Raw genomic sequence first — 5,651 nt, forward strand, 5'->3', positions numbered from 1 at the left:
AATGTATATAAATGTCTTTATCCACTGTTATTGGGGGATATAAGCTAGTCTAGCTACTGTGGAAGTCAGTATGGACGTTTCTCAAAACACTAAAAGTTAACCTGGTATATCATCCAGCTATTCCACTCCTTGGTATTTACCCAAACATTTTATTTCAAAATATAACTGTGATCTCATGTCACTTGCAGTGCCATTTATAATAGATAAGATAATTAAACAACTTAAATGCCCAATAGCAGAGGGACCAACAAGGAAAATATGGCATATAAAGATATTGAAAGGCTTTATTTTTCATTGTTTTTTGTTTTGTTTTTGTCATAAAGGAACATAAAATTATGAAAAAAGTGGAAGAAACTGAAGATAATCATTTTAAGTGAGTCAAGTCAGTCTCAGAAAGATAAATACAGTACTTTTTCTCTTTTTTGTGTTTCTAGCTTTATATGGTGGTATAAAATCCTGTATGCATATATTTTAAATAAGAGGTCAGTCAAAACTTCACCTTATACACAAGCTTTTCTCTAAATATCTCATCTGAGTTAGAAATTTATATGCTAACAAATAACGCCGTTATCAAAACTTTAGATTTAGTAAATTGTACACAGTTTAGTTCATATGCTTATATTCTATTGTTTGTAAAATTGTCAATAAAATCATCCATTATTTACTATTTGTACTCAGCATGTCCCATATGACATAGCTATTTAACAAAGGATTATTAAGTAAAATAATCCATCCATCCATTTATTATTAAGTTAATAGTAAACTTCTTACATCACAAATAATGATGGTAATTGATATTGTGTTCTTATTAAATATTGATACTTCATTATTAATCAAAGTTTAATTATTTTATTGATTAAAACTTTCTATTAAACTGATTTTCTCATTTCATCATGACCAACAGGCAAAATTTACCTTTTGAATATTTGGTGTGTGTGTGTGTGTGTGTGTGTGTGTGTGTGTGTATGTGTGTGTGTGTGTTGAGGGGTGGGGGCTGGTGATCTGCTCACATCTACTTCAATTGTCCTTTTGAGAATTCTTCCTTATTGAGAAGAAATTAATGCCCTGAGGTGACTAATCACGTAATAAATGGAAGGACCTAACATGTTTCTTTCCACTCCCACTGGAGCACCAAATGTTTTTTCTTGTCACCTACTGCACTCAAAACACACAATAATTGTATTAACTGGAGACTTTGGGAGGGGGTGATTGTTTTATTTAAAGAAATGTTAATTTGTTTTTAAATCTCTTGTTGAAAGACTATAATAGCTTAATGAATGCATTAAACATGTGCAAATTAGGTTTTTTTTAAATGCATTAGTTAGTTTCAGATTGAAAGGAGACTATGCATCACTGTCATCTCAGCGGGAATTAATGAGGCATTAGGCCATCTCCTGTCATGGAAGCCAGACTTATGAAGGATTTTCTGAATTGCACATGCGAACCTTGTTCTCTTCTCTCTTTCCACCTACCACATATATCTTCTCTGGGCCTTATGCATCTGAAGCCTGAGCTTTGGTACTTGAAATACAAATGTCAGCTCACCATCAGTTTGGAAGTGAAAAGTAGTCTGCTGCCCGTGACAGATGTTGTTTACTATTACTAGAAAAAAAGGGTGGAACAATGGACGCATATATTAACATCACAGGGGAAGGGCTTGGTAGTCATTCAATTGCCATCTTGCCTGGGGAAGACACATAACCTCTCTCTATTCCCTCAATCACCCACTCACACTTAGACATCTACATTAAAATAAAGAGCCTAAGGCAAGGCGAGCTACCTTAACTATAATAAGTGGCAAGGTGTTCTCAACTCAACAGCTTTTGTCACCAGCTCTCAATCTTTCCCCATCACAAGCATAGCCTCTCTGCTTCTGGCCTTTGATATATTTATTTGCTTGATTCTTCAGTTCCCAAACCAGTAGTTCTAAGCCTTCATGAACAAGTGGCAATTTAAAAGTGATCCTTTTAATTCGATGGCATATACTATCTATAACAAACATTTGGTTTTTTAATTAGCAGGTATGACATTTAACTGTGTTCCAGGAATCCTTGATGGTTTTTCACTGTATCTTGAGATAGTCAAAGATATCATACCTTTTAAAAAAATCATGGATGGAAATCTCTGTTGTAGCCATTAGATTAAGCACAGAAGTAACATCTGTTCAGAACAGGCAAAAGTTATTACTGTGTTAATTAATATTTCATTCAAACCAAAGAATTTTTTCATTCTTTATCAGTTTTCTTTGAAGTTCACACATGTTACCCACCCCACATTACTTGCTTGGAACAAACCAAAAGAGTCCATCTTGACCCTGTTCTTCTCGTTAACCATAATTTTCATCATTGTCTTCAATACATACTTTCAAACCATGCTACGGACATAAGATACATTAGTACATTAATTAGAACATCACAAACTTTCCAATGCAGCAATTATTTAACAGTTACAGAGGGTTTACCTTCAGAATCAGTATTAACCCATTCTCTGTAGTTAATTATGTCTATGCAGACACAATTCTCTCATCAACAGGGATTAGAAATTATTCTAGAGTTAAATAAGAGGAACCATCACCCATAGACACACAGGTTACCCTACATTTTATGTTCTAATATGGAAGGTTTTCATATGAACAACACAAAAAGGTACTAAATTAAGACCCATAATCATTTTAGAATAAGCTGTTCACTAAGGCCGTGTAGCAAAACAGCTGACCTCAACAAGTGGGAGGGGAGCTCACAGACTCCAGTCAGACAGCTTGGGAACCTGCATAAGACCCAACCAGGACCCCTGAATGTGGGTGTCTGTTGGGGGGCTTGGGAAGTCTATAGGACCACTGGCAATGGAACCAGTTTTTATCCCTAGTGCATGAACAGGTATTGGGAGACCATTCCACATGTAGGGATACTCTCTCAGCCTATGTACATTGGGGAGGGCCTCAGTCCTGTACCAAATGATGTGACAGATTTTGATGATCTCCCATGGGATGCCTCATACTCTCTGAGGAGAAGATAGGGAGTGGACTAGAAATGGGAGGACAGGAGGAAGAAGGAACTGGGATTGGTGTGTAAAATAAGATTGATTTTAATTTAAATAAAATTAATTTAAAAAGGTAGATTATTGAATCTACTTCTAAAAAGCAACTACTAGTTTTTAATGTTTTACATAGCATCGGACTTCTGTATAGAGCATACAAATATTATATATTATACAATTTGAGATTAATTTGGTCAAAACATACTGTACATATATTTCTATGCTTGTTCAACATATTGTACCTATACAGCACATTTAACAATGTAATACAAATTTGTAGTCTTTGAAAGTTATTATTACCAACTATATAGGATAATAAGGAAATGAACACTAGTAATTAGCCAACTATTACAACTGAACTTGTAGTCACATTATTTATGTTTCCAAGATCAAGCAGAGATACAGTTTAGAAAGACAGGTTGTCTTTAAACATTTCAGAGTTCTACTCAATATGGCATCTAAGATGTTATATTAACATAATTTCCTTTTTTATGACAGGAAAACATAACTGCTCCTGGTAGCTCAAATATACTACAGATATGATGATGGGTATCTAAGAAACTCCACATGGAGTTTACTTTTTTGTGCCAAAAATAAGCCAGTGGGCAATAAAATTCCCTTTCCTCGACTGCTAATATTATGTGGTCCAAACTGGACAAACAGAACACAAAGGACAATTAGTACAAACCTTGCAAAACAAGACAAGACAGTCCTTCAAAATTGTGTTTTGCAGACGTCTGTTAGACATGTTAGGCTTGTAGGATGAAGATGGATGCTCCAATATTGCCGGTGAACCTTGGATGACTGTCAGCTGTTTTTTGTTATTTTTCACAGTAGCTTTCTCATACTTCCTCCTTACTCAGTTAATGTCATTTCCTTCTCAGGTATCTGAGGGAGTTGAAGAGTACATAGTCATAGTTTTCCTTGTATATCAGACTCAGAAAAGAAATTCAATAAAGAGGTGTAAAGTCTAAAGTTTTAAGAGACATTAAAAGATAATTTGATGATATAAATTAGAATAGAGAGTAATTTTTTAATTACAAGATTTGGTGCTCAACAAAATAGGACACATAAAATAGTATTCTCTCTGAATTTGTCAAATGCACATGAACAGTACTTTGTTCATGTATTTTATTGCCTATATGTATGTAAATAGTTTTTATACTTACTGTATATAGGTTTTCTTATGTTATAGTATCCCTCTTCATATTAGATTAAAAATGGAAATTGCATATATATATGTGTATATATATGCATATATATATAATTATCTAATAAAGTCAATGGAGATCAAAATACAGAGTGAGCCACAGCCATGGAGTCAGACAATGATGATATACATTTTAATTCCACCAGCCATACTAGTTAACTATAGATGCTGGACAGTGGTGGCACATATTTAATCCCAGGCCTCTGGATGGATCTCTGTGTGTTCAAGGCCACCCAGTGTTACATTAGAGTAAATCAGTCTAAAACATAAACAGCTTACACAGAGGAGGTCTTAGAATTTGGGAGCCCATGTCTTTAATCCCAGTTCCAGGTAGGTGTATAAGATAGGAGTAGGGCATTCAGTTTTCAGTCTCAGAGACTTATTCTCCAGCCACACTGAGGATAGAACAGCTGTTTCATTATGAGGCGGAAGGAAGAGCTAGTGGCTGACTGCGTTGCTTTTCTGATGTTCAGTGGCTCTCTAACTGCATATGCTTCTCATGGCTTTATTTTGTCTCTTCTTGTTTGTTTTGTCTTATTTCAGTTTGTTTTGTTTTATTTCATATTGCTTTATTCTTATGTTTTATAATTTATTTATTTTTATTTTATGTGTTTTGCCTATGAGTATGTCTGCTTGAGTGTGCTGGAACCCCTGCAACTGGAATTACAGTCTTGAGCTGCCATGTGGTTATAGGGAATTGAACTCTGGTCCTCTTGAAGAACAGCCAGTGCTCTTAAGCAGTTAACCATATCTTCAGCTCCATTATTATTACTCTTTATATGGCTGTTTGTTTTCTAAGGAGAGACAGGAGGATATGATTTTGATTGGAGGGAAATAGGAGTAATCTCAGAGGTTGAGGGATAAAGGTAATCAGAACATACTGTATATCACTAGTTTCATTGTCTCTTTTATAAGGTCCATAATAGAGAATCTGCGAAGTTAAGTCTATTCTTCAAAGCAAAGAGCCAAGAGATGTGGCAAGGACTCAAGTTCTGTCGGAAATGCACACTTCTTTGTACACTATATTTAATTAAAATATTGCAACTAAAACTGATTTCCTTCAGTTAAAGACAACAATGAGATAAGATTGGTTGTCACTAGAGAAAGGGGAGGTGGATTGATTACCAGATTCTTTTTATTTGTGTTTCAAAGAAAAACGTTCAAACCTACCTGTTACTGATACTCTACTATTGATGTCAGAGGCCACAAAGAACAAATTGAAAGCTGTGGAACCTCAGAAGAATCAGGAAGCACAAGGTAATACCTGTTTCAAAGATATTATGGTTTTTAATACTTATCAGTAAAGTGTCTGCTTTCAAATCTACCACTAAGCTCTGAACACCATTAAGCATGTCCTTGTAGAAATGTATGTACAAGTTTGTCATGGATGGAGTCCTATGAGATT

This window comes from Mesocricetus auratus, unplaced genomic scaffold (assembly GCF_017639785.1).
Source record: "Mesocricetus auratus isolate SY011 unplaced genomic scaffold, BCM_Maur_2.0 Super-Scaffold_100014, whole genome shotgun sequence".
NCBI classification, from domain to species: domain Eukaryota; kingdom Metazoa; phylum Chordata; class Mammalia; order Rodentia; family Cricetidae; genus Mesocricetus; species Mesocricetus auratus.